We start from the raw sequence: 22294 nt of genomic DNA, 5'->3' as shown, positions 1-22294 counted from the left end.
TCATAGTTTTATATTAACACCCACAATGCATGCTTTTCCTCACATGAGGGTTTGTGGGCTTCACTTTACGCGGAGAGCTTGTAAAGAGAGAATTTCTTCTTGCACGTACCTGCACTTAATGCGCGCGTCTTGGTCTCCTTCTACCAATAAATCCAGCGCGCCGCGTCATGAGCAGCTGCGCTTCTCTCTGTCTCACGTGCACGTGCTCTCGCGTCTGTCCGAAGTCTAAACATAAACTAAAGTAGTAATCCTTATGTATTTGTTCAGTTTAATGCGTTTCATGCGAGCTGAGGCAAACTCTTTTGTTTAAAATATGACCCGCTGCATATTAGCGCCTCTCTCTCACTCTCGCGTACGTGCAGAGAGCTGCGCTCTGTCCGAAGTCAGACTACTAGGTATTAATCCTGTTTATGATATGCATTTCAATGAGTTGTAGCAACACGTCCCTCGTGTTTAATATATGATTGTGTTTAAAATATGATCCCGTTCCGCTGGACCGATGCGTTTAAAAAGGCACCTCATGAGAGCACAACTGCTTGACACGTGTAGTCTTCTGCAACAGCACTAATGCATTGAATTGTTTGTATGTGCGCGCAGGTGTGTGTGCGTGCGAAGATGCATGTTTTTACAGTTATTAAGTAATCATGATAGGGTTTTAATGACGCGCTCGCTTTAATGGCATCAGTTTTAAGAAGGTTGCGGTCATGACGGTGTTGCTCTTGTTTTTTTTTGTCCATCCATCAAGTGACTTGTTATAATGAGTAAAAAATTAACAAATTTAAAAAATGAGTAAACTACTACGATAATATCGTGTATCGCCGATCTCACAGGCTGACGATAGGACGATCTGAAAATAGGGCATATCGCCCAACACTAATATGCACTTACGCGCCGATTGCCAACAAAACACAGACACAGTTTTATTTACCGCCTGCGACTCATGACTCGGTTGGGACCTCCCCATTTCAACTAAATCCAGCGTTAAACATATATACACAACTCCGCTTCTACCCCGGATAAACAAACTAGGGCTGCAATGATTAATCGCATGTCCCATTAAAAATGCCTCTGAAATCGATTCAGAATCAATTTTGAATTGATTCTGTGTTTCATGCACAGCTTGTGCGTGTACTACGGCATTTGGTCAGTAGGAAGCCCTTATTAATCTAAAATCATTTCGAGTCGGAGTCGTTTATAACGTGCATTTAAAAAAAGCAACACTTGTTTAACAAAATCATTCAAAATATTCTTTATCATTCATGAGAATACTTGAAACAACTTGAAAAACGGCAATATACATATTCCTATGGACATTTCCTGCAATAGCGTTTGTAATGCTACTTCTGTGGCACAACGGGAGTTTCTGCAGGAGAGCGCCCCCTGGATTTGAGATGTGCCGGGATTTCACTGTAATTCATTAAAATTCATTCATTGAGAAAACGCACACTTGCACGATTAATTATTGCTGCCCTTAAACAAACTATATCCATTGTCCCATAATGCTGGGTTCTTTGAGAAGCTGAACATGCTTAAATTTCCCTCACAAACACAAACACAGTTCTTTGGTGAAGTTGTTTTCGTGTCAGCTCGTCTCAGGTTGGTGTGTGCATGCACTATTCTAGTTAAAGTGCCCATATAAGGACTTCCACTGTACTTCCTGTAGGGGTGCGCAGGACACAAACTAACGCGGGGTTAGTTGTAACACGGACCGTTTACATTTTTGTACAGGGTTGAGCGATTTGTTTTTCCAGTATTTTTTTCACACTGCCAAAAGACAATCTCCTGCAAATATTTGTAAATGTATAATGTTTTTCCAGAGTTATTGATGAACGAGTGTTTTGGTGGCATAAGTAAATTTTTTCATCATATGTTTTTTTTTTGTTTATGTTTCTGAGTTGGGTGTGTAAGATACCAAATCCAATGCTATGTCATATGAATCAGTGTCTTGTTGACTAACATAGCATCGTTTTGAAATATGTCTGCCGCTCTTAGCAACTTTTTTGGTAGGCTTGAAAGTATTGACCCAGCGGGGTTAATAGTAACGCTGTGTTAACTAACCCCTCAGCACTTACGATATGAAAACCGCTAACGTTAGCGTAATTCTTGCCGTTGTTTTAATTCGGCTACACACAAATGATTGCTGCTGCCAACAAAATAAATGTGCCTGTCTTATCAAAAATCGTGTGTCAAATTTATTTTTGTTCATATCTTTAATATTGATTGAATAAGGTCACGACCACGTCAAATATTGAAATCATGATGACATGAATGACTAAAATCAGACTTTGATGCTCATTATCTCAGAATTTGATTTTGAAAATTTAGTATGGTTTTTACAGACTGGGTCACATATAAAAAAATTGTCATTGTGCTGCTTTTTTCTCACATATTTTGACATTTGTATGCATTTGTAATTGAACTATTGTTAGATGAGGGATGAATAGTGTAGATACCTGTCTATTATAGACATTTAAACAATAACCACTTCAAGTATATAGACAAAATAGTATTGCAAAATATTTGCCTGTGTTACAAGTAACCCCCTGCCTGTTACAATTATCCCCATCTATGGGGTAATTTGTAACGTTTGCACTTCTGTCACGTTTGGTGTAATTGTCCAAGAATGGTAAGTACTAGAAACAAACTTCAAATGTTCATTTGCAGCAGAGATGTGTGTGTTGCTTGTGTAAAAATATAATGAATCAAACTCATATATTTTTAATGATTGAGCCAAAACCCCTGGGTGATTCTCACGAAAGCTTGGTTTTAAAAATTTCAAGAATTAAATTTTAAAAATTGATTAAATTTACTTTTTTTCCCCACCAGAAATTTAAAAACAATGTCTGGAGTAAATGGGAACATTGATTTAAAAACTTTTACTTATCATTTAACACTTTTTGTAACATAATTAAAAAAATTAGTCCTAAAAAATCTCATTACCGCAACAGTCAGAAAACATCAACAATGACATATTTTCAAAATGACATGACAAACCTGAAAGAACATAATTTGGAGATTATGCACATGCATTTAAAATCAAAGTATTATGCTTCTTTTAATTAAATTAACATTTAATAAGCATCTGTTGCGGTAATGATAATCAAAATGTCGTGTAAGCATTCTGACAAGACAATATTTCAAATTAACTGTAAAAAAAATGATCTTACCTGGTAGCCATCGTCCATGTGCTTGGTCACTCAAAATCAAACTTTATTAAAATTCTGTATGTGTGCTTAAACTGTTCTCAAAAAGTGTTGGGGAGGATGAGAACATCAGGCATGGACACATCATTTTCCTAATTTTTCTTAATTATTATTATACATGAATATTCAGTAAATATTTTTTCTGTCATCTAAAGTAGTCTAGCAAAAAAAATCACTTTATTTTTTTCTAAATATTTTTGTTTTAATTTGTTTAAATTACAACATAACACATGTTCAAACACAGCCGGACGCATTGCGGTAATGAGAATTTCAGCAGAAAATGAGATAAAATTGACAAATTATAAATTCTTATGTTGAAATCACACATTGTGCAAGGTAGAACACAGTATTGTGTTAATTCTGATGCATTTTAATATTACTATATTACACATTTTATAGCTAAAATCATTAGTGCTGTGGTGTTTCAATGGTTTCGTGAGAATCACCCCCCTACTGAAATTGCCTATTAAAGAAATAAAGCAAAATTGCTAGGTATGAATCTTTTATGTTCGATAAAAACATTCCGAAACTTGTACGAACCCTTGTGAAGTGCATTCGGCACTTTTAGCAATTTACTGTTTTCTTCATACAATCCATCCTACATAATGCAAAGAACGTTTTGTTAAAAAATATAACCTTGATATCTTTAATATTGACTGAGTGAGGTCATGTCAAAGATTGACATTTTATATAACCTATTGGTAAAAGTAAACCATTTCTGGTCTGATCTTGATGAAGGGGCACTTGAACTTTGGTGATGGGGCTATGGGTGTCAGGAAACACTGATGTAAAACATGAGCACTGAGGAATTGCAGAATGAAGCATGTATTCCCTTATCTCGCACAAACAGAAAATAGAGATGCTCTTTATTCTCACAGTTTTTGCTTTGTGTTTCACATCAAAATCCACACGCAGGGCCAAAATCCATGAAATATTCATAAAGCTCATAAGAGAGTGCTATCAAACATTCTGTTCAATGTCTTCGTCTCATGGGCATAGAAAGATCACCGGGTCGAGTCAATCTTGTAAAATAAATCACAAATGACAGGAAAACAGCAGCTAGTAAATGTCTATCTCCTCAATTTGCCTGATTGATAAGTGGTGAGGTAAACTAGAAAACAAAAGACAAGCACGATAAAACAAACAAGTCCCGAGCTTTTGATGAGACAACATACAAGTTGCTTGAACAGACTTTGAAAAAAGGTGTGAAAGTCCAGCTCAAAGGTACCAGACCCTCAGGCCCAAACTCACGCTGAGGAAAGAGTGTCTCACTTTGAAGAAATGCATGTCAGACTTCCTTCAGAGTACAAGAAATCCCACTGCATCCAATTGCAGTGAGAGATGAGGCGGTTGTGAAGGAGAGAGAGAGGGGGGGGGGTGTAGGTAAGCAATGTTGGTACAGCGATAAACATGCCTGCATTCTGGTCCTAAGGTAACGAGGAGAACCACGCATCTGACTTCATACTGTACTGACAGCTGTCAGTGTTACCCGTCTCGGGTACTCATTACACACACAGAAGTTAAGTTTGACCCGAGCAAGAAGACTGATTAGGCCTCATGTTTGCACCATGTTGTCAACGTCGGTTTGATCCAGACCTACTTCTGAAGAGATGGACACACGTCTTACTCACCTAAACAATTACACTTTTTTAACAGTGGCGAGGCTACATAAGGGCCATGGTGGCACTGGCCACTCAGATTGACGGCTGGCCCACCCAGTCTAAAAAAGCTAAAGAAATCATGCATAAATGATAATAATCTCTTTAATAATAATCGCTCAAATACACATAATTTATTAATAAATAATAATTTAGAAAGTTCATCATTTGCAGGTGTTTCTAAACCTTGCAAATGTTAACATTCAATAAATTTTTTTACTAGATGATGTTAAAGTGAGTTGTTTGCTGTGAACACAGACGCACACACATTCCTTAAATGGACACACACTCATAAACGTGCGCACGTAGACGCGCGTTTCAAAAAGCACGGAAACACAGAATCTCTCTGTGCTTGACAGGTCACATACACCCAAAATTATCTCGTAATACCACAGTCCTGGCAAGTATTCTTATAAAAACAGTCAATTATGTCTTTAAGTGAATGCAAACAGTTCAGAAAGAAATCAGACGTGTGTCAGTATATGGATCTGTGCTTATTCGGTCTTAAACATTAGCATATTTCTGTGTGTCATTATGTTAATCAAACAACAGAAAACAAAAAAAATCACTTCTGTAGCTTTAAAAAGATTAATATTATTTAATTTATAGAAGAAGAAGACATTATATAGTGTTATTATTCATTTGATTATATTTCTGTACCTAAACACTACTGTTATACTTTACTTGTAGTAGGGGTGTCCCCGACAAAGGATTTATTTTGTAGCTTTGCTCTTTTTAATTTTCATATGCTTCTAATTTCTTGATTTGTTCTTATTTTACTTTCCTTGTTTCCTTTTCTGCTGATCTAAACATTTTTCGATCTATTGTTCAAAAAACGTAATAATTTATAATTAAGTAATTTAATCCGTTTAACCACTACTATATTGTAAAATTATGTAATTTGAGATTAGGCATTGAGGTCCACCCTATCTCACCGTGGTCCAATTCAAATTTCTGGCCTTACCACTGCTTCACAAAATGTCAATTTAGTCATTTTGTTGGTATTCAACAAATTTGATTGTCTTTCCTTACAAGGGACAAAAGTATGACTGAGATTGTCATTTCACATTCGTCGTCCATGCAACTTTAACGACTCTGCAGAAAAATCGACGTGTTGGGGAAGTAACTTTTAATTGCGTTATTTAGTTACTTTTCATGGAAAGTAATGCTTACGTTACTTTTAAGTTACTTTTTCTTAGTTGGCTGAGGGTTAATCTCTTTCAGGCCGTGCTTGTGTTTTTTATGATCGCAAAAATGTCAAGCTCTGGCCTGTCATCTCCGTTTCTGCCTCAAACTGTTCCTGCTCAGGTGCACAGAGTGCGTAAATCTACGTTAATATATTCCGTTTAATTCAGTACATTATTTTATATTTAAATTGAACTAATTAAACTGAAAAGTAACTTGCATTACTTTTTTCCAAAAAGCAACTCAAAAATTAATGTGTACGTAAATTTATAAAGTATGCGTTGCTTTACTTTACTCGTTACTTCAGAAAAGTAATATTATTACGAAATGCGCGTTACTTGTAATGCGTTACCTTCAACACTGGGTCTGAGACCGGGATTTAGCATATTTGAAGAGAGAGTATTTGATGAACTAAACTATGTCCGAGAGCATTTGGTACATATCATTATCTCATTTTTGACGAAGTTGGCATTTAGAGGCTTTTGCATTTGAGCTCTATACATACTGAGAAGGTCCTGTAAGCCATTTCAGCTTGCATTGTAAAACATGTGCAGCATTTTTGTCAAATCAACATATAGTTTATGTTACTTTACCTTAAAAAATTAAGTTAAACAATTATAACTTGATTTTATAAGTTATGTAAACTTTTCACAAGCCAAAACTTAAAAAAGTAGGTTTTTGCATTTTATACAATTAACTTTAAAGGTGCAGTGTGTAATTTTTAGAAAGAGGTCTTGACAGAAATGCAAATTAATATCAGGGGTGTATAAAGACCTTTTTATAATGAACCGTTATGTTTTTATTACCTTAGAATGAGATGTTTTTATTTACATACACAGAGGGTCCCTTTACATGGAAGCCGTCATTTTGTGCAGCCATGTTTCTACAGAAGCCCTTAACGGACAAACTTTTTTACTAAGTTGTCTCCAACAATGACATGTTTGTCCGGTGGCGGTTACCATAGCTTCTCTAATGTGTTTCACAAGCAAGAGGTGAGCAGTGGACTGAGCCGTTGGTTGCAATTCGCAACCTCACCACTAGATGCTGCTAAAATTTACACACTGCACCTTTAATAACCATCTATCCAATGCCCATTTTTCAATGACACACCCACCAAACCTGCATGCTAAAAAATAAATGAAAGCAGAGGAAGTTTCTGAGAATTTACTCAAGTTACTTCTGGTAGACTTTGAATCAAGATACAACTCTTATTGACCCAATGGCCATGCCAATCATTTCAATGTAAATTGATCCATCAGCTAGTTTATATACTGAACATCTGACCACCAGTCCATACACTAAAGTTGATAATCAGGCCAGATTTAACACCGAGCACATCCCTTAAGCACAATGGGGGGGGGACTTAATTCACAGTGGGTTAAGTTCAATGACCACAATGTCAAAAATAAATTCACTTTCTCAAGCAAAGAGCTCTTTTGTTCAACTTGAACAGTACAGAGGGCACCAGAGAAAATGCATAAGATAAAGACTCTCTCATAATAGATAAGGTTCCTTTGACAGAAGTCTCAGAGCAGCAGATTCGCCCTTGGCCCAAACGCCCTTTGATGAAAGCCTGTATTATGTCTGCATGAAGTCTCTTAAGGACAAAGAAGGACTACGGATATGTCCATATTAATTCGGATACATTCGAAAACAAATCTACTTTTCAGTTATATGTGTACACTAGGATCCATTTTCGTTTTGTGAAAAAGTGAATTAATAAAAAATGCACCGTTAGCGTTGTGGACTAGCAGAACAAACTCATATTTGAAAAGCTCAGATGCAAAAGCCGCTAAATGCCCCCTACGTGAAAAATGAGATATTAATGATATTATTTGTGAACACAAAGCATTTCAATTATTGACTAATAAAACTTTATTACCATTAAATTAAAATTAGTGAACCTAAAACATAAAAAAGCTAATTTACAAGAAAACATGTCAGACGCGCATAGAGGGTTTTGCATTTGAACTTAATTTATTTTGTTACATACTATAATGCAGTCATGTTATCATTTAAATCCACAATAATTAAGATGACAGCCCATATTGAACCAAGCCATTTCTACATCTACAGTATCTGTTTATAATGTAACCTCAGGCCAACAGGCAGCACATGAGGATGAGGTCACGCTTACATTTACCCACAATCCCCAGCTGCAGAACACCGGGCGGGAGCGCAATGAGCATCGGCCTTTCAGAAAATGAAAAAGCGCTTTGGGGGGGCAGTAACAATACAACAAAAGGAAGAGCCAGAATAAAAACAGGTTCAAGCAGACAAATGTAAGAGCATTCATTAAAAACCATCAGATTGTCTTCCTGTCCTATCAGGCAGCATCAAAACCAGCTGCGATCTAGAGGCGGACTACAAAGTGGATCCTGGGGCCTACAGAAGTGAGGTTTTGATCAGACTAATTAAAAGCCATTTTGTTTTAAACAAACAGACACAACTCTAATTGGCTCTTTTCCATAAGAAAGGGAAGATGTTGAAAGTGAGAGAACGTACAGGAAGATCAGAGGAACGCTCTCAGGCACACACACACACAAGCATAAGACAAAGAACATGCACAAACACACACATACATGTTGGCAAATACTACCATGTATTCAAGCATACAAATAACAAATCAAAAAATATATGATCAAACAAAATAAAATATTGCATTATGTGCTCTATAAGTTACACAGAAATCCCTTATAGTGTGAAATAAAGCTAAACACATTTCCAATTTATCGCAGATCAAAGTCCTGACTCAAAAAATCAAAAGCGTGTAATTTCTAACACTTAAAGGGACAATTTGCGCAATGTTTGTAACCAAAGAATTTTGGAGCACAACTGACTTCAGTAGCTGCGTTTTCGTTAGGGTTGTGCCGATAGACGATAGTACCGTGTACCTATATTTGTGTATCGACGATCATCAGACATATCGCCAATAGGAGTCTTTCGTGACGATAGTTTGTGATGGTTATTATTATTATCATCATCACATTAACATGCGTATTGCGTGCTTTTCCTTGCATGATAGGGTTTGAGAGCTTCACTTTGCACGAGAGAGCTTGTAACCCGCGCGGATTGCTTCTCGCACGCACCTGAACTTAATGCGTGCGTCTTGGACTCTATCTCGGACTTGAATGCGAGCGGCATGGACTCCTTCTAGCACCTGAACTTGTAATGCGCACGATACTCTTCCTCACCTGTGAGCTTGTAATACACGCGGCTCTGACATTTCCTTTTTTAGTAAGGTTAGATTTGCTGTTTGCGTTAGGATGTCACTTTAAGTATTGGTTTATACTATTTTTTCGTATGCTTTTTAAAACATTGTCGCCTGACGTTAGGGTAATGGTACGTTTACACCAACCGCGGTAGAGGCGTGAAGCGCGAGTGATTTCAATGTTAAGTCAATGTGCAGACGCGTTGACGCGCGTTAGGAGGTCCCGCGGCGCGGAAGAGGCGTTCGGTGCGGAGCGGAAGATGCGTTTCCGCCTCATTCGCGCGTGATGCTCGCGCGAAAGGCGCAAATTGAGCGTTGTGCGCGGTACGCGCGAATGGCGCTTTTGTGCATTTTGCGGTTCACGCAAATTTGCGGCTGACGCCCGAGTTGAAAAATTTGAACTTTGGCGGAATTTTGCGCCGTGTTAACCAATCAGGAGCCTGCCTGCTGCTGTGGTGGCAGCCCCGCCCGGAGTCACTCACTCAAGCAGTCACTCAAAGCTATATGACACAAGTTGTTGTTTCTATAGAGGAGACAGGAATAAAAAGGACCTGGCTTGGAAGAGTGTCAGTAAGGACTTTGGGCAACGTGGTAAGTTGTAATACACACTTCACTTTTGAGTGACGTTTATTCGACCCGCGCCATTTATTTTCCCCTATAGTAAGGTTACCCAATACAAACTGGTAACTCTCTTGATAAATGCACAAGTAACATCAGTCGTCTTGCAAACAGACACTCGCACAGCAGTTGCCCCTCCCACAAGAAGCGGATTTTGCTTCGGACACGCGTCAAAAGCTTGCTTTTTCCGCGCGTCTACTCCGCTCTACACGAGTGAATGCATTCAAAAAAATAATACGTGACTATTTCACATAGTTTGTGAGATCAGGCTGGGCTGACGATAGGACGATCTCAAACAGGGGCATATCGCCCAAGACTAGTTTTTATTACCTGTGAAATTCCGCACATCAAAATAACGAATCAAAAATGCATCCAATGGAAACACAGCATAAACTCCCATATATCGCAAAAAGGTCGTTTTGGGTGAGGTGAGGGGGTTTTAGACAATTTGAAATAGTAATATATAACACAACTGCAATGGTCATCTGCTGTGCATAAAAGTCACATGATCATTCGTTAAATATGGCCCGGTATGTTTTGTTGGAGGACAAGACATAAGAGGTGTGTTCGACGTCATGTGGCGTAACAAGAACCAACAACACATCAAAATACAGCATGAGCGATTCGGGAGTCGACTGCTTTGTGCGCTTTCGAGACGTTCTTGCGGTATTATAATGTCATCTGCATGTCGGTCTAACTGTGGGTTCAACGATTTTCGCGAGTAGAATACACAAAAGGTCAATGCAAAGATACAACCAGACGCGTCCTCACGTGGGGCGATGCAAATGACCCGATATGGACGTCGCGTTGCAAAAACACGTGCTATTCGCCTCAAACGCGTCTTCGCCCAAGTTGAAAATATTCAACTCTAGCGAAAAATTTGCATGACACGAAGTTAAAGGTGCAGTGTGTAATTTTTAGAAGAATCTTTTGACAGAAATGCTAAATAATATACAAAACTACTGTATATTGTCAGGGGTGTATAAAGACCTTTCATAATGAACCGTTATGTTTTTATTACCTTAGAATGAGAAGTTTTATCCACATACACCGAGGGTCCCCTTACATGGAAGTCACCATTTTGTTCCGCCATGTTTCTACAGGTCCCTTAAAAGACCAACTTTTTTACTAAGTTGTCTCAGACGATGACATGTTTGTCTGGTGACGGATAACGTAGCTTCTTTATGCGTTTCAAAAACGAGGGGTAATCAGTGAACTGAGCCATTGGTTGCAATTCACAACCTCACCACTAGATTCCGCTAAAATTTACACACTGCACCTTTAAATCCCGCGAGTAATCTAGAGCGAGTACCACGATGCCCCGCGTTTGGTGTGTAAGTAGCATAAGTGGCACCATATGAAGCCGAACACACCTATTGCCATGGTTTTTGTAATGACTTATCGCGAGACAACTAATTTCCGCTTTAGTCGCATAACATCGGTTAATGGAAACGCAGTCATTTTGCAATCGTTTTTCATCTACAATTATAAAAATAACGTTTTGTGCAAATCTTTAATGGAAATGCAGCTAGTGGTGCTCAAATCTGTTTGACTTATAGACGGTTTCAGCAGTAACAACATAAACAAGCGCCTGTCGCGGTCCGCACGTAACTTCCGGTAAACTCCGCTAATAATAAATAACAAAAAAGTACTTTAAACTTAGTTTATTTATATAACAAGCAAAAAACAACACATAGATTACATAGGACAACAAAATGTGTTATTTTCGACGAGGCATTTGTTCAAGAGATCAGTTTAGCAACTAGTCAGACCATTAAAAAAAGGAAACCGGAAGTAAAGTTCGGATCCAGGCGTGTATCACGTGCGTCCGATGAAACCGTCTATACAGGTTTGGAACAACTTTAGGTTGAGTAAATGCCAGAATTGTTCATTTTCAGCTTAAAATGCAGACACATGTAAGGAGCAATGTAGGGTCCCTTATCTGCAAAGAGTAAACACTGTGGTCCTATCAAAACTGTCCTGTTTAAGTGGCTTAACCATCCTGACATAGCATTGTTGACTCAGATAATAGCATTGAGATTGAGGCGGGACTATCTGTTTGTAAACCAATTGCAAACAGGAGAGTGTTTAGGAAACCAGTGTAAAAAAATTAATTTGAAGCTGTGTGGCATTCCCTCATTCACTATTCCCTACATTAGTTATCTAATATACAGTAGTTCACTGTATGAGTGAATAAAAACGAGTGAGTGAATTCGTACACTTGAGCTTGCCAGAAGCACTGCCACTACAATTGGATGCTCCCTCAAATAGTGCACTATTTAAGGGTATAGGGGGCTATTTCGAAGTCTGACACAGCCTAAACTTTAGGAAGAACCTGCATGTGTATTGATTGAACTTTGTGTTTAATGCTTTTGGGTTCAGAGAGCAAAACTAGTGCTTACCAAACAGTGAGCACTTTAAAACACGATGAAAAGGGGAGGCTGCTACTCATGGGGCAGATTGTAAATAATCCTTTAAAACTGACCAAAGATCAGCATCTCACATCTACACTCTGACCTGAATCCCTTTACATTACTAGTAAAGCTGACCTCGGATCAGTGGTCAGAAGACACCTGCTATCTCATCTGACCCCAAGCTCAACCGCAGCAAGCGTATAGATCTGAATCACTCACTCAAAACATGAATGATGCCATAGACAGTGACATAAACACAAACGCGCACATGCGCTTCCAAAGCAAAATAAACCCAACGACCCCCACGGGCATGTGAAAAATAAGCAAGGTTTTACAAAATAACAAAGTAGGTCATTGATTTATTGGATGCAAAAATCCATAGTATTTTTTCCCGTTTCTATGATCTCCAATCTTCCCATAAAGCAGAAAGACGCCATAAAAACAAGGAAATAATTCGACAAAGTCGCTCCCGCCTTCTCGGATGGCATTACATCAGCCGCGGCTTCTCATATCCAAGTAACAATGTTCAGTTATCTATATGATAATGGAACACGTCTAAAACCAAACAATATGAAGACACACACAATCATGTGGACATAAAAGCCCAAAGCCTTGAGACTAAATCATGTGCGCCGCAATCTGCTCAATAGACGCTTCACGACTATATTTGTTTGCTGGAAAACAATAAACGCCTGGCGACAAAGACGCCCCATTGTATGCCGACTGAGACACTAGTTCATGGTCTGTGAGATCCAGTCGATATCGATATTTATACAGCCACACAGGGAGAACAATGGCAGCTTCAATATGGCAAAAACATAAAGATATGGATCTATATTTACCTACGGTGTCTATATGCAGATGGCTGCGTAAAATCATCCTGGCATGTTGGTTTCTTGTCATCTCAGGAATTCAGATTAAACAATGGTGTTCTGGAATATGTGTTTTCATAAGAGAGAGAAAATCCAATTTTCATGCCACATACACCTAATTGGAGTGGATTATTTGTGCCCTATTTGGCAGCGAGACAATAAATATGATGAATTCTTTGCTTTTAAAGTCTACACATATCTTTGTCAAAAGTCTTAGGCCTGAGGCTTTTTAAGGTAGAAGTGTGGGAGGCGAATGCACTTCACATTTCGAAACGAGAAAGAAGACTTTAATAAGGGTTAAGATGACAAAAACAGAGGAATAAAATGACAGGAGATATAAAGATGATGAAGAGGTGGAAGATCAGTGAGAGGAAAGACTAGTTGGCCATACTACAAGACTTGAAGAGATCAGATGCAAAACCCTCTAAGTGCGTCTGCCATGTTTTCTTGTAAATTAGCATTTTTGAACAGGCTCTTAGGTTCAATTTCACCTTAATGGCAATGAAAAGGTTATAAGTTAGTAAATTAAAGGCGGGGTGCATGATTTTCAAAGAAACATTTTGGAAAAGGGAGTCGGCTCAGTACCAAAACACACTTGTAGCCAATCAGCAGTAAGGGCGTGTCTACTAACCAACATTTTTCCATGGGTTGTGTATGTGTGGGGCGGGTCTATCAAAAGAAGGTCCAGATTCTATTGGGGTAGAGGCGTATTTGTTTAGGTGCACTGCAAAAAAATTATTTTCAAGAAAAAAATACTTAGTATTTCTTGTTTTCAGTAAAATATCTAAAAATTCTAAAATTAAGATGCTTTTTCTTGATGAGCAAATTTTTCTTGAAATTCTCTTGAAATTAGTGTTTTAAGAAAAATTTTCAAGATTTTTTGCTTACCCCATTGGCAGATTTTTTGCTTGTTTTATGCACAAAATCACTTAAATTTGATATTTTTGGTCTAAAAACTAGATTTTATTTTCTTGCGTCGTTTTGCGCATCAAGAAAAAGCATCTTAATTTAAGAATTTTTTGATATTGTTTTACTGAAAACAAGACAAAATACTAAGAAATTTTTTTCTTGAAAATGTTTTTTTGCAGTGTGATTTTAAATGTCAACATTAGCTTTCAGAGATCATGCACCCCGCGTTTAAATGCTTTATTTTCACAAATGTCACTTTATTGGTATAACAAATTTCACTGTCTTTCTCTGCAAAATCCTCTAAGTGCATGCAAGCTTTTTGGCAAAAAAAATCCACATCTGTAGACAAGACATAGTAAACAATTGCAAAATCAATAAAGATGCAACTAAAAAATATTGTAAATGATGAACGGACTATGCCAAAAAACTGGTTTCTGAATGGTCTAATGCCGGGAATCCGGGATTAAAGAGCCACACAAATCCAAAATCGAAACTGACATGTATTGCAGTGTGTCATGTAGCTGTCCATCAATGTAAACAAAGCAGTTAAACCAAAAAGTGCATGCTTAATAAAATTATTGGCTTCTAAAGTAGGGAGTCGACTCTGAATCGCTGAAACGAGTGGTCATATGGATTGAATCGTCTGCCTTACTTCATCCACGTAATACCAACATTTATAACAATAACAACACTGCATAATAATGCAACGCCTTGCCCCCGGGAGAAACGAAAACTATGACCTGCCCACAGCTAGTTAGTGTGTAAACATCATATCACGCTGTGGTTTCAGTTTGTGTTGTTTTCACTACCAAAGGATGAAGATATATGAAGAATCTGTGGTTAAAATTACTTTTTCAAGGAGGGATATACTAAACGTTTGGCTGTGAAGAATCAGTGGTTAAAATTACTTTTTCACAGAGGGATTTACTAGACGTTTGGCTGTGAAGAATCAGTGGTTAAAATTACTTTTTCACAGAAAAATTAAAGATGGTTCTGTACCCACTTTATTTGGAACAACATGCGTCTCCTAACCACAACCTGTAAGTATGATTATAGCTACATACTTGCTTAAATGAGTGTAAAAATGTTAATGTCTGTCGTCATTTTTATAACCTGGACTAATGATGAATGATGTGTATTGATGTTGTTTTTTAAACTCTTAATATACTGTCAGAGAGTCACGTTAGCAAGCTCTTTTTTAGATCTTTTGCTATGACCTGGTTAGCTTACATAAATGCTCAAATGAGTGTAAAAAGTTAGTTTCTATAGTTGTTTTTATTGTTTGGATTAATGATAAATGATGTCGTTGTTTAAACTCTTAACTCTTTCGCCGCCAGCGTTTTTTTAAAAAGTTGCCAGCCAGCGCCAGCGTTTTCATGATTTTCACAAAAGTATAATGCCTTCCAGAAAACGTTCTTCTTTAAATATATAAACATACAATATACCAAATGAAAGAACAGACCCTCTGCTTTCAAACAAAAAAAAAACGTTCATCCTACCTTCAGTAGTTCTTTTGTAATCAGCTCTTGAATATGTGTAGGTTTCTGCAAAAACATTTTTAAGCAAAAAGCAGAGATAATTCAATTTTTGTGACGGACTTTTCATAGAGATCCCATTCAGAACGATCTTTAAAACAGACACGGACACGCAGCCACTTTCCGTAGGGCAATACTTCCGGGTTTAAAAAGTTGCGGAAGAGCGCCAACTAGTGGATAATGGCGGTATTGCGGAAAGCTGGAAATACTCGTCATTGGCAGGGAAGCGTTTTCTCTTGATTGACGAGATAACTCGTCAATGGCGGCGAAAGAGTTAATATACTGTCAGAGAGTCACATTAGCAAGTGGCTAACGCATGCTCACTTCCGGTTTTGCTATGACCTGGTTAGCCTACATAAATGCTTAAATGAGTGTAAAATGTTAGTTTCTATCGTCGTTTTTATTGCTTGGATAAATGATGAATGATGTCGTTGTTTGAACTCTTAATATACTGTCAGAGAGTCATGTTAGCAAGCGGCTAACACATGCTCACTTACGGTTTTCCTATGACCCAGTTAACTTACATAAATGCTTAAATGAGTGTTAAATGTTAGTTTAGTCGTTTTTATTGCTTGGATTAATGATGTATGATGTGTATTGATGTCGATAATGTCTTCTCAGTAAATCATGTTAGCACTAGGTCAATACATGTTGCACTATTGTTGGTCTGTGCCACTGATCTGTGGTCTGTGCGGAGTCTGTGTCAGTTGACCAAACAGAGCAGAGTAGGCTACTGACAGGTGGGGTTTAGGCAGACTGAGTCGTTGAACGGCTTCACATGAATCGTTTGGGAATCTCTGAGAAATTAGGTAATTTTAAATTTAAATTTTGAGAAAATTACAGTGTTTTTTGACCTTGCATGCATTTAAACCTGTTGTCCGGGACTTATAAACAGTGATAGGACGCTTAAAATTGGCATCGTACTAGCTCTTTAAGTGGATTTGAAGCAAAAGCATTTGATGAACAGGTATAGTACGTTCTGAAAGCATTCGGTTAATATCATTATCAAATTTTTGGATGTGACGTTCTTTGCATTTTACCTTTTCACTTCCTTAGCTTATGTTATGGGATGCTTATGCTATACTGATGTTTACGTTTACTGCCTAATGCATACGTATTTTAATGTAAACTTCTTTCACAACAATCGCAGCATTAGATGCTACCACCAGCACAAGGGACCTAATCAGAAGCATCTTCGTAGTTCACTTTTCAAACAGGACCACACTTTCTCCCCTGTATGTTCATCCTCTCCGCCCCGTCCGTGGCTTCTTTACAGACTAGATTCAGGTCAACAGCAACAAATGCAGAGAATGTCCTTTCATCAGGCATTGTTTGGCTTGTGTCTTTCACACTAGGGAAACACAATCAGCGGGTACGAAAAAAGACAAGGGAGATGTAGAGACACCACAAAGGGATTTTTCTCTCGGCTCATAAAATGTATTATTAATCCAATTTTTACACAGGCCCTTAAATTCGACTGAAAAGGGAAGGGGGGAAATGCACTGAGCAAATTAATGAGGTAAACGTAATGATCTGAGATGATCAAAGGCAAACGGTGTTGAGCAAGTATAGACCACCAATTAGGAAAATAAGCCCAGGAACTGACTTAAACATGCACCAAGGCAAACGATAAAAGACAGGGTCAGTGACAACGTACTAATTTTCCTAAATGAAACAGTTGGGTTACGCAGCGGGTTGACTTTAAGTGCGGTGGATGTCTAAGGACAGAGGGGGATTAGATTAGGAAAGCAGAACCCTTGAAATCTCACAAGAACAATCGGTTTTGAAAAGACAGAATAAGACGACATTTAGAAAACTCGTAGGCTCGGGTATTGCGAATCTGCAAAACGGAGGTGAAATAAATAGATGAATACATCAAATGATTTAACAAAGTCGTCGTGAAATATTGAAAACACCTTCCGGTCTTTGTATTGAAGAGCGTGCATTGTACCGTCACCTCTCACATTCACTTGTTTGTACCTTTCAAATGACAAATGCTTGTCATTATTATTCATCGCGATAAAAGCGAGCCCTCTCATTTATCCTTGATTGATCAAAGTGTCAAGGCAACCCAGCCCTCACACACATCCACTTTTAACAGAGGACCTTTCAAGTGTTTGTGTGTGAAAAGAGGGGCATTGTTACCCACACTGCCCATCATAAACATTTTAAGAGAAACTGGCTTTCATCCTCCACCACATATTACTTCGCATAGACCTTGTGGTTTACTTTCAATGACTAATCAGGTGATGAATGCTCCCATTTACACCTGGTACCAACAGCGGTTTGTGGATGTGTCAGTGGTCAGTCTTAAAGGGACACTTCACTTTTAAAAAAAATATAAAAATTTTCCAGCTCCCCTAGAGTTAAATATTTGATTTTTACCATTTTGGAATACATTCAGCTGATCTCCGGGTCTGGCACTAGCACTTTTAGCATAGCTTAGCACAATACATTGAATCTGATTAGACCATTAGCATTGCGCTAAAAAATAACCAAAGAGTTTGGATATTTTTCCTATTTAAAATTTGACTTTTCTGTAGTACTAAGACCGATGGAAAATTTAAAGTTGTGATTTTCTAAGTCGATATGGCTGGGACTATATGCTTTGGTTATTTTTGAGCGTGATGCTAATGGTCTAATCAGATTCAATGGATTATGCTAAACTATGCTAAAAGTGGTACCGCCAGACCCGGAAATCAGCTGAATGGATTTCCAAAACGGTAAAAATCTCTAGGGAAGCTGGAAAATGAGCATATTTTCAAAAAAAGTGGAATGTCCCTTTAAAGGGGTAGATAAAAAAAAAACTTCTGTTATCATTTACTCAATCTCGAATTGTTCCAAAGCTTTTTAAATTTCTATGTTCTGCTCAACACAAATTAAGATATTTTGAAAAAGGACAGATCTGGGGCACCATTGACTTCCACAATAATACTATGGAAGTCTGACCTACTAAATAAGTGATGTACAGTACTCAAGAGGTGCATCTGAAACAAACATTTACTGTAAACATTAATGTAATCGGATCAACTAAAACAAATGTTAATACACCAGTCGTAAACGTTAGTAAACCTCCTGTTACACAAGGATTCTTCATAAACAAATATATTCTATATCCTCATATCCCGTGGCCCAGAATGGACCAAATGACACAAAAATGTTGAAAGGGAGGACAACTGACCTACCACACTCTCAAACTGCCAGGAATGGTGCTTAGATCCCATCCAACTAAACTAAAACCCTGGACAGGACTATAATGAGTACTCGCCCGAACCAATAAGCACATGGCACAGATGTGCATATATCCAATCGGAGGCCGCGCGAGATGAACTTGGGGGGGAACGAGTAGCATCCCGGGTCATGCACAGCTTGGCCACCAGAGCAGCGACCCAAACACATGGCCGAGCTCTGCGGCTGTACAAAGCGAGCCCAGAAACTCACTTTGTTCTCATTTTATCTCTTTTCTCATGATAATGACGACCTGTCCCAGATTCTGCGGTTATGAGGAGAATCACATCGGTTGTATGTCAAACACAATGCGCTTGGCAGAAGACAGCTTGCCAGAAGACAGCAGTGGGAGAGAAATCTCTCAATTTGCCAACAATTGAATATTTTATGGTTTCTTAAGAAACTTAGTGTCTTTCATCCGCGCTAATCCTGACCTCAAAATTGGGGTATTTTGGTTCCCAGTCTATTTTTGCCGTTCAATAAGCCAGCTTCTGTCTGGTTAAGTAGAGACAATGTTAAGACAAGCCTTTTAAGCCCATTAGCCTTATAATTCATATGTCTTGGCAAATGCTATTCGGTGTAGTCCAAGATCTGCTAGCAGCACTATCTTCCTGCTGGCTTGTTGGAAAGAGAGAGAAAAAGAAAGAGAGAGAGAGAGAGAGAAAGGGACAGAGAGAGAGAGAGAGAGAGAGAATGCTTTAGCAGGCCGCCACATGTTGAAGAATTTGTTTACCGTTTCCTGTCCTGTGATCAACACACAGTTCAAACGGACAACAGTGGAGACGTGGTGGGCGAGAACGGTTCTGATCTCAGCCGTTCCTGAGAGGGATCCTAAAAATCCGCTTTAAACTTCCAGATCAGACTCTTATGTACCGTATAACCTGCCTATAATAAAAAGTAGCTGATAATGCATCCGTCAGATTCCTGAACCTGTAATGAGATGAGCTGAAGAGTAACGTGGATTTAACCATCTGAATGAAGAGAGTAAATACTGTAAGTGATCGAAAGAGAGCAGGAGAGAGCGGGCGAGCGACCACGCACAGTGATTTCTCTCTCCCTCCCTGCAATCGGAAACCAATCCCTGATTCCGCGTGGAGATAGGGAGAAACTCTGCGACTAACATTGCCTAAAATAACTCTTACTGCTTGATATTTTTGACAAAAGCATGCATTTTTCAATGGGAGTTTCTGTTATGAGTCGTGGTATTAAAAACTGCACAATGCAAGATCAGATGTTTGGCCATAATAAAGTCAGTTTTCATTAAGGAAAAACATCAACAAAGTCTGACTTTCATAAAAGCTTGAGACAAGAAAAATTGTAAAAAACGCATTAAGATTGCAATGCTTTGTGGGTAATAGCCAAAACTTACTCAAGGTAAAGTTTTAATACAATGTTGGCACACTTAATATGAACACACTATCGAGGGATACTCCAACATTGAATGATATCTAAGAAATTGAATTAATTCAAACCAAACTTACATACAACATTGTGAACTTCTTTACTTTGTTTCATATTACTTTTCACACGAGTTAGTTATTTGACTACTTTATCACAACGTTTACAAATTTGTGAACGTTAAAATCAATCACCAGCATATTAAATTTAACCCTAATACGCGAGTTACTCGAGCGAATTACTTCTCTCGCCTCAAAATTAGTCAGTGTTCATTTTTCATAAGGTTTTGCTGTGAGCTCAAGAGCTAAATTTTATGGTGAGCTTCACTGTTGCTTGCGTTACAGCAGATTGATGCCATTTAATATTTCCTCTTTAAACTGCAATAAATAAACTTAACATCCTGATCCTTAAAATAAAAATGGGCATGTTTTGAACATGCACATTTCAGTGTGCCATTCGAGTGATGTCCAATACCCATGTAGTCTTGTAAGGAAGTAAAAACAGTTTTATTTGGTCAGGTTTTAATGTGAAAGTTGGTATTTACCACATTCTGTAAAGTATCATATATACTGACCAAACTTTAAGTATGTGCATTACGAAGAAAACTATTCAAATGCATGTAGCCTATGTTAAACATGACAGTCAGAAAAGGAATACATCAGCTATATTAAAATATTGAAAAGGCTCACTATCTTATAGCTCAAATTATATGTTGACATTTTGAACATTCACACAATGAACTACTTTGCAAAAAGCAGTGACCTCAAATGTACAGCATTTTGATTGAGGTCTGCTCTGGTTTTAGGTAATAGGCTAATGCTGGATGCTGTTGATAGGAGGGTAACGCGCCTTAATCCCAGCTGGATTACTATGGGTCTATGGGATGGTGAAGATCGCAATAGCGGGGTGAGAGGGGGAGAAATCGCGGAGCTTAACCCCCATCCAACACTCTCACCGTTAACTGCCATCAACAACATACAGTCATCTCGTGCCATTGCTGAAAACACACGCGACTCAAAGTTCAACGCGATCTCAAAGCACTCACCTAATGTTGCGCGAGGTTTGTCCACGTGTCTCGAAGGAAAGCGATACCTCGGTGCCGGGAGAGGTGAAAAGGGTCGGGATGTTTAATTTGGGATGACTTGCGCTGGTCTCTCAAGGACGAGGTGAAATCCCAGTGCTGGTCACACACACAAACAACAACGCCAGAGCAAATTACAAAAAGCAAAGACTTGGGGGAGGAGAAGTCAATTTGTTTCGTGCTCAAAAACAGGCTCCGAGCCAAGAGCGGTTACCTCAGCGGCTGAGCAACGCAAATGTGTCAAAACTGGACCATTTAAATCCAATTCAATTCAAACACGCTGCGTTTAGCTATGCGTTATTATGGGCATATGCTGTTCAAAGCAGTTTGTACATGAGCGCGCGCTCTACCTGATGCGCATCACGAGAGACATACAATACAGTACAGGCGACAGCGCGCGATGTTTGTACTTGAGCTGTCTGAAGAGATTATTAGTTTAGTTTTAGTATTCGTTCACTTTAATATTCATTCAATGCTCTTAAAAGCCTTTTACTGCGGTCTAACAAACGCGAGCCCTTCTAGGTGTGCCTTATGACAGCGCACATGCTGCGCGAGCGCTTCCGAAATGTCAAGGGCAATAACCGGGATGTCATCTCGCGTTTGAAGTTCGCTCGCCTATAGGTTTGAACACTATAATCATGGTTAAAATACTGTCAAGAGGGTAAATGGCTTATACCTGCTCGCCCGAGCGATGTCTGTGTGTGTAAAGATGCACAGGTGTTCATCTCGCGCTTCTTTAAACTGTTTTAGTCATGGGCTCGTGCATGAGTTGTCTGACACGCGCCCTTGTTTTTAATTCACCTGTCAAGTACTGTAGGCGCCGAGGAACACAAAAATGTATTTACCTAACACGCTTGTGTGGATGTTTTGCTTAGATTAGAAGCATATTTTGGGCATGAAGTAGATCAATTATCACAATTCATATCATTGGATAGGCTATTACTTATAAAGTTTGAGGGGATTAATAAGAGTCCATTTAGTA

At 38.5% G+C, this 22294-nt stretch overlaps 1 protein-coding gene across 6 annotated transcripts in view; it reads right to left on the bottom strand.

Moving 5' to 3' along the window:
• Positions 1-22067, bottom strand: part of sox5 (SRY-box transcription factor 5) — a 283238-nt gene extending 261171 nt beyond the window's left edge. For 3 of the 6 annotated variants that reach the window (XM_055190506.2, XM_073868212.1, XM_073868211.1), the window contains exons 1-2: positions 21527-21636; positions 21277-21411 (exon numbers count right to left, since the gene is read on the bottom strand). The gene's annotated coding sequence lies outside the window, so the exon portion shown is untranslated. Of the gene's footprint in view, positions 1-21276; positions 21412-21526; positions 21638-21988 lie in introns of those variants that run through there. The other 3 variants (XM_073868214.1, XM_073868215.1, XM_055190505.2) reach the window with 2 other exon arrangements.
• Positions 22068-22294: the final 227 nt, after the last annotated feature.

The sequence above is a fragment of the Misgurnus anguillicaudatus genome, chromosome 1, assembly GCF_027580225.2.
Source record: "Misgurnus anguillicaudatus chromosome 1, ASM2758022v2, whole genome shotgun sequence".
Taxonomy (NCBI): Eukaryota; Metazoa; Chordata; class Actinopteri; order Cypriniformes; family Cobitidae; genus Misgurnus; species Misgurnus anguillicaudatus.
Note: the sequence above shows the minus strand (reverse complement) of the source record. Positions and strands in the feature narration are given on the sequence as shown.